Here is a 12,914-nt window from a genome sequence, read left to right as displayed (position 1 = left end):
TGTGGTGCTGAGGAATTGAACCCAGGGCCTCAGATATGCAAGGCAAGCGCTCTACCACTGAGCCACCTTCCCAGCCCCGAGAATTATCTATTTTTATATTATTATAATTATTGTTATTATTGCTATTATTGCACAGCTGAGGACCAAATTCAGGCTCTTGCACTTGCCAGGCAAGGGCTCTTCCACTTAGCTAAATCCCCAATCCCTATTTTTAAATGTTTAAGAAATTTATCAAAAGTTGAGAAAACTGAAAGTCGAAATGTGAGTATAGCATCACTTTAAAATATTATAGAAAGTGTAGAAGAGAATGGCATGAGACTTGAGCAAGTCTCTTGAGTTTCAATCTCTCCTTTGCAGGAACAAGGTGAACATCACAGAGGGGTCTGGCCTCTGATATCAGGCCTGGATACAAATTCTTGCCCCAGTATCTTATAGATAGGAAATTTTGAGCAACCTCTTTAAGTTCTCTGAGCTTTAATCTCTGTGTATTAAAATGGTAATATTAGATCTGTCAGCAACTATGTTTTATTTAGACTAATCACTTTACTACTTCTTTCTTTCTTTCTTTTTTCTCTTTCTCTCCCTCCCTCCCTCCCTCCCTTTCTTTCTCTTTCCCTCCCTCCCTCCCTCCCCTCTCTTTCTTTCTTTCTTTCTGCCAGTCCTGGGGTTTGAACTCAGGGCTCAGGCACTGTCCCTGAGCTGCTTTTGCTCAAGGCTAGCACTCCACCCCTTGAGCCACTTCCAGCTTTTTCTGTTTATGTGGTACTGAGGAATCGAACCCAGGGCTTCATGCATGCTAGTCAAGCACTCTACCACCAAGCCACATTCCCAGCCTACTTTACTTCTTTTCTAAAAATGAAAAAGGCTCATTGTTAAAGTATCAAGTAAGAAGAAAACTATAAAGCAGCTTTTAATATCACCCTGAATAATTTTCAGAATCATTTCAGAGGACTATTTTTAAAATGTATAAAATACTATATATACACACAATGTTTATCATGATATAAAATCTGACATCAATTGTTAATGTACCATTTTTATCAGCTTTTAAGAAAAAATGCTACCAATATGCTGTCATCCATAAATATAGGTTACTATATCATGGTTTCAGAGTTGTTAAAATGTGATATGATAGGCCCGACACCAGTGACTCATGCCTATGATCCTAGCTACTCAGGAAGCTGAGATATGAGGATCACGGTTCAAAGCCATCTCAGGCAGGAAAATCCATGAGACTTATCTCCAATTAACCACCAGAAAACTGGAAGTGGGGCTGTGGTTCAAGTGGTAGAGCACTCACCTGGAGCTGAAGAGCTGAGGGACAGTGCCCAGAATTCAAGCCCCACGACCCACAAAAAAAAATAAAATGTGATATGATATATTCTTAAATCAATGGTATTCTTTCTATATGGAACATTTACTCTATTTTTGACAATGTTTCAAATAAGAATAATGACAGTCATTATCACTAAATGCAAGATTCAGAGGATGTAATTGCTTTTTCATTTATCCGTATATTTTCCTAAACGGGCTTTAAAAAGTCTGGTTAGACAGTGTCATGAAGCCCCACATTTGTCAAATATACCATGCAGAAGCAAATAGGAATATTCAAACTGAACCCAAGAGCATTTATTTAGTTACCCTGCAAAAGCTGGAGAGCAAAAGTCTTCAGAATAAAGGACATTGAAGAGGAGTTCTGAATAATCTGACCTTCTGCCTGCTTTATGTTCTTTCCTTCTGTTTCTATTTGTAGCCAAACTAGAAGAAATGTGAATAGGTATTATCTCAAATACCAACTTTGATTGGTCGGTCAGTAGTAGCTCTCATCCCTGTGTCTGTCTCTTTCTCTGTCTCTCTGTCTCTCTCTCTTTCTCCTGCGACTCCCCTTGGGGCAAAGATTCTGAGGTCAATGCACAATGCTCAAAATTTTTCCCCCAGTTTTAATCCTGTTCTCTTTAGACATGTCACTTTCTTTCTCTTTTTTATTCCCTTCTCCTTTCTTTCCCTTCTTTCTTTTGATAGGGTCTTGTATGATCCAGGCTGACTTTGAACTCTTGACCTTCCTGCCTTAATCTTCTCCATTCTGGGACCACAGGCACATACCATTATGCCAGGTTTCTTTCTGTTTTTCAATTTAACCCTGAAATTATTCATTTAATGAAATCTGAATATTTGCTGGCAATTTAATAGATAAATTCAAGTGTGCTACAAGCAATATATACAGAGAGCCTCTCTCCTTTTTGGCAATGCTGCAGATTACTCCTGCCTCTTCTTGTCTCTTGGCTGAAGTGACAAATTCAAGTTTTCATTCAGTGTCACTGCTTGAGTGACCATGTCCAGAATACTAGTACCTAGTCCAGAGATATGACCAACATGATTCCAGTGGCCTCTGCCAAGATTCCACATATCTGAGAAGGGACTATGAATGTGAGAAGCTTCAAGAATCCTCCTTGTTTGTACCCCTTGCCCTTTATCTACCACAATGCTGTAGAGTCTATACATTATTGTCTCAAGAAATAGGACTAAAGGCCTCACTGGGCTGGTCATCCAGGTCTGTCTCACAAGTTACCCTCTATTGGAGGAGGACAGATTGATCTGGGACACATCCTGCACCTGAACCTGCATTCACCATGTGCAGATCTCAGGGATAAACAGTAGAACTTGGAAAGACTAAGCCCACTCTTGCAAGCATCTGTCTGACATTGGTGATCAAAGCCTCTAGATATTCTGGGCTATTTCCTCCAGAGTCAGGGTGCCAAGTACCACAGGGAGCAAGTTGAGCCTCTCAACAGGCACTTCATTCAGTTTAGCCTCTAAGGCTTCCTCTAGGCTAGAGTAACCTCCAGAACTGAGTTCAATCCCCAACACTCTGACACATGCCATATTTACGTATATGTATATACGTATATATGTGTACATATGTATGCATGCCACATGTATGTGTGTACATCCATGGCAGCCATTCCCAGGAGTATGGAAAACTAAACTGTGATTAGTTCACACACAATTTATTCATTTTATTAGCCACCCAAAATAACATGAATTGGTCAAAGCAAAAAAGCAAGTCACAGAAGACCACGTAATTTTTTTAGCAAGTTAAAAAAATCAGCATAATAAAATAATATGTTGTTATGGATGAAGGGTTAACTCCATTTTTGAGGTAGTGACCATTTGTTGCTTGTTTAAACTGAAAGGTTAAACCTAAGATAAGCAAATCCTGTGAGCAAACCTAGACCACCAATTATCTCAGCTAGCAGAGCAACATATGGTGGTAATCCAAACACCTGGTTGTTTGCCTTTATAAGCCCTGCAAATCTTAAGCTCCAGGCTCTCCTCCTAGGCTCCGCTGTGTTGGAGTGCATTTTGGAACATCTGACTCTCGGTGGTCTTCTTGGTGGAGGTCCTGCGACTTGGGCACTACACTGGATAGATAGAGAGCTGTTTTTAAAAATGGTAGGAAACAAAATTCAGGATGGCAGACACATGAGAATAAAAGAGGAGTTGCAACATATTTCAGTGTTTTAGTTAAGTTGTGTGGTAGATTCACAAGTGCTTGTTTTATAGTTATGCCCCATAATTAGGTAATTATACTTATTTATGAATATTATACATGGCCAACTATGTATAAAAGTAAATTAAGTTCATTTATATCATCCTATTTTTTACATAAGATGAACTGCTGAAATCTTAAAACATGCCACTGTCAATTTGGGCAAGGGCATGCACTGCTTTAACTTATACTTTCACCAAGGTAGAGAACACTGCCATATTCAGTAAAGACTTCCATAATACATTTTGCACTTCTGCCACTCCTAACCCCAGAGTAAACCAGAGATACCATTCCTATCATCAAAAGTTCATTTTAGATCATACAGCATTTTTGTGCTTTTGACATATGTCCACTATTTTGAAATACATTAATAACAGAGTTCATTTTCTCTCTTTCTTTCTTTCTTTCTTTCTTTCTTTCTTTCTTTCTTTTTCTTTCTTTCTGTCAGAACTGGTGCTTGAACTTGTATTGACACATGATCTACAGTTCAACATTAGGAAGGTGATTAGGAGCTGACTATGAGGGTTCAGCCATGATAGATGAGATTAGTGCTTATAAAAGGCCTTAAATGGCCCTTGACTTCCCATTCTTCAAATTTGTGAGGATGCAGCAAGAAGGACCTTACCAGTCACTGTTGGCCAGTGTCTTGATCTTAGACTTCACAGCTTCTAGAACTGTAGAAAATAAAATGTGTTCTTCCTAAATTACCTACTCTATGGTACATTAGCAGAAAATATAACAGGCTGAGAGATACTGTCCCCTGAACTATTCCCAATATCAATCTATGAAGTGATCCCAGAAGATATTATAGAGTGCGTCAATTACATAGGCACTGCTCTTTAAGAAGCTGGTGAAGTGAAGCTTGGAGAAAAACGCATGTTTAATTCCACTCCCTAAGCAAGTATAAAGTGAATCTCAGTAAGCTCCTAGAAGACAGACATAATTGAAATTAAACCTGGTTCATCACAGAGTAAATGCATGCTTACAAAAATGTCATGCTATGAGTGTGGATAATAGAAATGCCAGGCATCCTGTATAACACCTAATTGGTTTTTCGGTTTGTTAGGCAATTCATTGGAAGTAAATCACCAAAAAGAAATTACTTTTCCCACAAGGCAAAGTGGGAATATAATGAGTGAGAGGGACTACCCAAGAGGCCCAGTTTTTTCTCACTCCACCTAAAACACTGAACTCACCACAATGAATTGGTGAAAGGCATGGGGGCAGGGAAAATGGGGCATGGGACTACTACTCTCTAGAATCTATCAAGAAAATCACTTCTGAGCTCTTTAAGATGCCTCACCTGCAAATCCATCTTCCAGCTGGACCACAAACATTCCAAACACATGCTCCTTAGCACTCTTGCCCTGCAAGTGCCCCCTTGTGGACAATGAATGCAAATGTCTCAAACAGCTGTTTCTGCTCAGAGATTGGAAGAAGGTACATAAACTTGAACATTTAAGGGCATTGTCTAAGGGAAAACAAATGGGATGATCTCAGAAACCCAGACTTTCTTTGCAGGATCAAGTGAAGGAATCAACAAATGAAAATACAACCTTGAGAACGGGAGAAAACATTTCATCCTTCAAGATTCTACCACCTTGGGCTGGGAAGGTGGCTCAGTGGTAGAGCACTTGCCTTGCATGCATGAGGTCCTGGGTTCAATTCCTCAGCACCACATAGGCAAAAAGAAAAAAGCCGGAAGTGGCACTGTGGCTCAAGTGGTAAAGCGCTAGCCTTGAGATGAAGAGCTGAGGGACAATGCCCAGGCCCAGAGTTCAGGCCCCACGATTGGAACCCCCCCCCAAAAAAACAGAAAATGAAGAGAAAAACAATATTCCAATTTTTTAAGAAAAAAAGACTTCATAGAAAGCTAACCAAACAAAGAAATGGAAATGGCCAACAGGTTCCTAAGAAGATTGTTAATATCATTAACTACCAGATAGTTCAAATTAAAACCGTACTAAGATGTAGCCTCATATCTGCTAGAATAGCTATTATCAAAATATAAAAAAGTGATATGTTGGCAAAGATGTAGAAGAAAAGGAAACATTACAAATTATGGGTGTGAACATAAATTAATGTAGCCATTATGCTAAACATTATAGAAAATTTTAAACATGATAGAATAGAGCCACTATATGATCTAACAATTCTACTCTTGGGCATATATCCAAAGGAAATACAATCTCTATTTTGAAGACAATCTACACTCATGTATTCAACAGTATTATTCACAATTGCTAAGATGTGAAATAAACCTCATTGGTCATCAACAGTTATGTGGTTAGAGAAAATGTAATAAATATATGTACACAAACACAGATATACCACAGGATATTATTCAGCCTAAAAATCATGGTAATCTACTATTTATATCAATATAGGTTAAACTGGAGGACAACATTTTAAGTGAAGTCAACTCGATACACAAATACAAACAATTTTGCTTGGATAAGGAGTAAAAAGAAGTTGAACTCATAAAAGCAGAATCATAGCTTCCAGGTCCCTAGTGCCAATAGCTGAATAGCTGCATGAATGCTACACTTAACTCTGGAGTGTACGGACTTGGAAAAGATGTCAGCCACACTGTACAGATGATAATGTATGTCAGACAATTCTAAGTAACAATGTAAAAACTTATTGTCATAATCAGAGGGTGGAATTCTAGTCATGGGTTAAATGTAAACTTAACAGAAACAATTGGAAATGATTTATTATCATGAGCTTAGCAATTATTAATTCGGTCTCCAATGTATAAAAACTAGGTACTTTTACACAGCATTATTAAGAATGTTATTAATAGTGTTAATGTAAAGTTATAATATAAAATACACATTTTATGATTTTTGCCTTTTTAAGTTGGTACTGTGGTTTAAACTTCTACCAATGGTTTAAACCTTCTACCAATGAGCCATGTCTCTAGTTTAGCTTTTATGTTTTTCAATTAGTACTTTTAGGATTCTATTATACAGGAATGCTTATGAGGTAAAGCAGTGTTGATAATAGGAAGCACAGTGATGGAATTAAATCCTCATCACTGAAATCAATTTTAAGGTATCCATATCATGAAACATTATGTTTTGTGGAAACTGGAATTTTGTCATAAAATATATAAATATAAAGAGCACGTTGTGCCTGTAGATCATCAATGTTCTTTTAGTTTGAGAATGTCTTTTTCCATGCAGTCTTTCTAAAGCTCTGGAAAGAGGATTCAGATTATAGACCCCCCCTCCCCTATTTATGCTCATGGTGTTCAAGCTGCAGGTCCATGTTCTGAAATGACATAGCACCACAGCATCACTATTTTCAAACTACATGTGTATAAGGAGAAAATTGAATACTGTGGGGATATGGGTGCAGGGCAGTGATAAATGCTTGCCCAACATATGCAAGGTCCTGAGTTCAAATCCTGATACTACAAAAAGAGAAAACATGATACCTCCCTTAAAATCCACTTTATGATCCTATGTGCAGAATGTGATTCTTCTGAATAAATTAATGGATGTAAAAGAAGACTGTATGGTCAACTTCTCATTACTGTAACAAATTTCTGAGATAATCAACTTATAGAGAGGAAATGTTTATTTTGACTTGTAGTTTTGGAGTTTGATTCTGTTTCTTTGGGCCTATGACAAGACAGCCTGTCTTGGTGGAAGTACATGGTAGAGTTATCCCACTCATCTCATGACTAGGGGTCATATATGAAACACAGCGGAAGACAGGATCCCACAAATCCCTTCAAGGGCACCCTCCCATACACAATGACTTAACGGCCTACCACAAAGTACCAGCTGTCAAAGGTTCCATTATCTTCCAATAGCACTGCTCTCGGTGTCAGCATGTGAACTTTGGGCTTTGGGAAGACATTTGAGACTCAAAGTACATCAAAGACTAAACACATGACCTAAGACATCATATGGTGAAAATGTCAGATAAGTCTAGTGTACTGTGACAGTTATCACCAGGCAGGAAAGAAAGGAGGTGAGAAGACAGAGGTGCTGGTTCAGAGACTGTGCAGTGTGCAGCGTGTCCTGGAGGGAGAGGAGTTGACTAAGAGCAGAAGGAGATGACTCAGAAGCCTGTTGAGGGATGGGGAAATAGAGAGTGAATACCCTGATCTCTGGAAGGTCCCCTTTTGTGACTATGGACTATCAATCTATTCTGAGGAGGAAAAAGATAAATCAGTGAATTCTTAGTAGATTTAGAATCAGCAGTAAACATAACTTCTTTAGTATACATTCGAATCTGCCAAAAGAGTTGTTACAGCAAATAAACCATTCCAAGGCATTTTTTAAAATGTATCAACAAAAATGGAAAATGTTGCAATGACACCTAGTGGCCAGAACCAGGATTGTACCTCTAAGAATCAGCAGAGACGTTAGTTGCTTGGACCTTCAATTAATGATATTAGCCAGAATTTTATCGAATTTTTCACCTATTGCCACTGGTAACTCTGGGTCATTCATTTGCTGAGATAGTTAATCTAAAATTGGAAGCTTTGGCCCTGTATGAAATGAAACTAAAGCTGCACTTGTGAGTGTGTAATGTGGAGTGACAGAGCTAGAAGAAGCAAAGGAACACACAAACACATACTATCAAAGCAATTATTTTCATCTATTTTGTTTCAAAGTAAATAGTGATATGAAGATTACTTTTTTTAGCCTGCTCCCAAGTATTTTCTGGGCTCAAGTTTTTATGAAAAATTTATTGTATTGTTTATAAAATTTCAAATAGAGATGAAGTATATTCTAAATTCTATCTTTCACCAGCACTGTCCCCTTAGTCAAAAACATCTATGGCCTATAAAGAAGTTGTGAAACTGTGGATCAGGTGTGAACATATATACCCATATATGCTTTCAAAAGCAGAATCACCTTAGCCATCTTCTATTGTAACTCTTCTATTCCGTTTAATATTCTCAGATATTCTTAATATTCTTATTTCTCCATCATATTTCCTCTTGTGTTTGCTGCATACTTTAGAGTGTCTATGTTTGTGTATACTTTGTTGGAATCACTTGCTGAAATGTCATCCACATCATTTGTGTGTTTCACAAATCATGAATACAAATCTCCATTTGTGTTTCACAAATCATGAATACAAATCTGTAGAATGAGTTTGCCAATGTTTTTTTCCCTGCTTTCCACAAAACTATGTATTTTCAGTCTGTTGGAACATTTGTTTTGATTTTGTTGTTTTGTGTGTGTGTGTGTGTGTATGTGTGTGTGCCTGTCCTGGGGCTTGAACTCAGGGCTTGAGTGCTGTCCCTTAGCTTTTTGTGCAAGGCTAACACTCTACCACTTGAGCCACAGTTCACAGTTCTGCTTCTGGCTTTTTCTAGTGGGTAATTGGAGATTAAAGTTTCATACTTTCCTGTCCAGGCTGGTTTTGATCTGCAATCCTCATATTTTTTTCATAACATTAACATTTATTGATTTATATGAATACTGTATTGAAAGCCCAAGCATTCAGTTTACACACAGAAATTATACAATTATATACTGCTTCACAAAGGTAGTAAACACATTACATTCTGCAAAATCTACTTTACAGAAATTTAATCCACCATAATGGGTATGACATTTTGATGGGAATTAAATATTTTTGAACATGCTTCTTCAACAGCCAGTGTTACATTTTTTAGATCAACACAAAGCACAATGATTACTCCTCATATTTTTGTAACGTAAAGTATCAGAGAATTCAGAGAAGCTACATTTTGAAGGATGGAATCTTGGAGTCTTTATTACACAGTAGCAGTCTGCAGACAGCCCACTGTAACAAAGGCCGGCAGTCTACAAATACATTTAACAAAGCTAGGAAACAGGCCAGAGAGGAAAGAAAGAACAAAAACTCTATCAACAAACCAATTCAGCTGAGCAGAATTGGGACTCCATAGCAGGACATGAACATGGAGACACGTGGCACGGAGTAATGGTGCCTATGCTCCTGGGCCTAAGTAGGGTCAAGGCAGGGTCAGGGTCACAGGAAATTACTAGTCTCAGGCACTGGACTGACAGGTTCAATAACATGTCAGCCAAGTGCCCACCCTTGTCTCCAGGGATCCAGGTATGCCCATCACCTGAGTGGGGGTGTCCTTCACCTCCCCCTACCATGAAGACAAGATGCCAGACATTAAATGGACATACTCAGGTACCAGCAGAACTTTTCCATCTAGGGAAGATAGGCCTTAACCTTCCATATAAGGTATGCTTATAGGCTACTCAGGGTGGTGATTCAAGCAATTTAGGGAGTCAATCAATGCAGAATCAGAGCATTCTCCATATGCAAAGCTTTCCTACGGTTATGACATCTGCATTACTCTGAAGCAGAGCCCTCCTAGCTCACCTTGAGCTAGGTATCTGCATTCAGTGAATGGCCTCTCTCACTGCTAGGCTTCTAAGCACTGGGTGGTAAAATCCCTCCACCCAACAAGAGGTACTGGTATGGCTGCAAGAAATTAGACTCAGCCTCCTTACTTCAATATCTCAGCCTCCTTAGTAGCTTAGATTACAGGCATGATTAACTATTACCCAACATGGAATGTGTTTTTAACTATCTAAAACACTGTGACAGAAAAACTACGTAGATTATCACTCCCCAGAGAACTTTTAGGGAGATTAGACTATTTAGAACCCAGGCAGGATGAAGACTATTTGTAAAACTTTACAATTATTCCAGAGTTAGCTTTTAGTTAGGAGACAACAAAGTTGCTTTTCTGGTTTTCTTGCAACCTTTCTAAAGTTTGTATCTTCATTTGAATAATTGCACTTAAAATATTTCAATAGACTAGGCCAGGTACTGGTGGCTAGTACCAAGTACTGGTACTAGCTTCTTAGAAGGCTTAGATCTGAAGATCTTGGTTCAAAGCCAACCTGGGCAAGAAAGTCTGTGAGAGTCTCATCTTCAATTAACCACCAAAAACCGTGTTCCAGAGTGGAACATGGCTCAAATGGTAGAGTGCTAGCCTAGAGCAAAAATGTTCAAGGACAGTGCCTAGACCCTGAGTTGAAGTCCCAGGACACACTCTCTCTCTCTCTTTTTCTCTCTCTCTCTCTCTTTCTCTCTCTCTCTTTTACACACACACACAAGTTTAATAGCACACACACAATTTTAATAGATGGATTTCTCTTCCCTCTTTCTTGCTTGTCTCAAAGGCAAGATCTGAAATTCTTTCTGACCTCACTCATATCCACATCAAGGATCAATCACCACATGTGGCCATATACTTAGGTAGTCTGGCACAATTTCTATCATTTTCATTAGTCATAGAGACTGATGAAGATCTATGGGGCCATAAGAGGGGAGTGTAATGTAACCATGTTCAGGCTCTGGAAGCCCATTCTAAACTAGAGGCTGCTTGGTATCCTCTAGGGAGAACAAGAGATGAAACCTCCTTTCCATCCAATTTAGACTCTGGGAGCCTGAACACATTCTTTCCAGAGCTGTCCAAATGAGTAACTGAGAAAACCTGTCTGGATTCTATGCCATACACAACAATGGCCCTTTCAATTTTGGGTCACAGCAGTAAAACCTGGCTGAGGTTTGGACTACTGCCAACAGTATTTCCCTGCATAGACCCTGCCTGACACCTACTAGCCTCTCACTGTGTGATTATGAATGAATTAAGGCAATTACTCGGCACGGTTTCTGCTTGAGCACTCACATCCTTGGATGTGTGGTCTGAATATTGCTGTCCCATAGCTGCTGGGTGTTATGTGGTCTCAAATCAAACAGCAGCATATTTTAGGAACTGTCCATCTTTTTCACCTTTCTACCAGACCAGGTTACTTTAAGGAGTCCAAATGCAACCTGATCTTCCATTTTGGGCACTGAATTTGGGTATCTGTGCTGATGCCCATTAAGAAGTGGCTCTTAAAAACACAAAGAAAATATCCAGAATGTAGAGATCTAATTGATTATATAAGATAAAGGGCTTAGCAGGTGTGATTTTTTTTACTCCATTAAAAAGGTGGTTTACAATGGTCCTTTAAAAGCCCAACTCAGAGAGATTCCCTTTGACTCTGAATACCCTTTGAAAAATTACTGAATTCAACTAGATGGGATATCCTTTAAATTGTTCTTTCAGATTATTTGTCACAGCAACGAAAAGCTCACTAACATAGTCACATTTAGTCAGGCAACAAGAATGTGTTATAATGAAACCAATGATGAGAGATGATTTATTGTCTATCACAATAGCAACCCACCATTCTTATTATCTCTAATGTGTGAAAAAAGAGGTGTTTTCACATTGACTTGTTAGAAATGCAAATAACATAATTTTGAATGTAATGTGTTAATATAAAGGTTAATATGTTGCATGAATTTGAAACAGTTTCAGAAACTTACAGTAAACACCAAGATACCTGTATACATATATATGAACATACATATTACATATATATGTCATACTCTATCAAATACACTGCTATTTGAGACTGGAGCTGTGGCTTTTGTCTGAAGTCCTAGGTACTCAGGAGACTGAGTTCTGGAGGATTTATCCATTTTTCCTTTCAAAGATTTCAGTTATTGAAGGTTCACTCGGGATTAAAATATTGGTATAGTGCAGTGAGTAATTAAGTTATTTTGAGAGACCACATTTAAATGTTTTATTAAAGTTTATTATATTTTCCTATTTTATTATTAATTTTTGTTAATTTTTACTGTACCTAATTTGTAAACTTTATCATATATGTGTATAGAAATAAAAACACACACAAATTGGTACTATTCACTTTTTCAGGTTGTGTCTAAGATTCTTGAAACATATCCCCTAAGGATAAAGGAGGCTAGTGTACTATCTTAAAACCCAACTTATAAACTTATGTACAGGTTGATTTTAATTCTACCAAAAAGACTAGTACATGTAAAAGAATACTGTAAAATCATATACACATATCAGGAGGATGAGATCTGAAGATCGTGGTTCAAAGCCAGCCCAGTCAAGAAAGTCCATGAGACTCTTATTTCCAATAAACTACTTAGAAAAAGCTAGAAGTGGCACTGTGGCTCAAGTGGTAGAGCACTAGTCTTGAGCACAAAGAGACTCAAGGACAGTGCCCAAGCCCTGGTTCAAGCCCTTAGATTGGCAAAAATAATCATATACACAGGGACATCCACAAAACTGAGTTGCTATACTGCACCCCTGGTAGTCACAAGGAAGGAAGGGCTATAGGGGGTGATTGGCAAGGATGGGTCTGGGCAGCTCTACCATGGTGTGAAGGGAGGAGACAGAGGGAGATGGGAGAAGGTTCAAGAAGCCTGTACAGGGTGAAGTGATGGAGAGTGAATATTCTGTTCTGTTCTTCAGGTAAGACCTCTCTATGGTGTGCAACCTCAATCAACATTGAGGAAGGAA

General features: G+C 38.4%; 1 long non-coding RNA gene across 1 annotated transcript in view; it reads right to left on the bottom strand.

Annotated features, from left to right (window-relative positions):
* LOC105999930 overlaps nt 1-202 on the bottom strand; it is a 20,769-nt gene extending 20,567 nt beyond the window's left edge. The window contains exon 1 of the long non-coding RNA XR_001175769.1: nt 135-202. This is a non-coding gene — a long non-coding RNA (uncharacterized LOC105999930). The remainder of the gene's footprint in view (nt 1-134) is intronic.
* Between the last annotated feature and the right edge of the window lie 12,712 nt (nt 203-12,914).

Source organism: Dipodomys ordii, unplaced genomic scaffold, assembly GCF_000151885.1.
Source record: "Dipodomys ordii isolate 6190 unplaced genomic scaffold, Dord_2.0 Scaffold203, whole genome shotgun sequence".
NCBI classification, from domain to species: Eukaryota; Metazoa; Chordata; class Mammalia; order Rodentia; family Heteromyidae; genus Dipodomys; species Dipodomys ordii.
The sequence above is the reverse complement of the archived record's forward strand: the minus strand, read 5'-3'. Positions and strand labels throughout refer to the sequence as shown.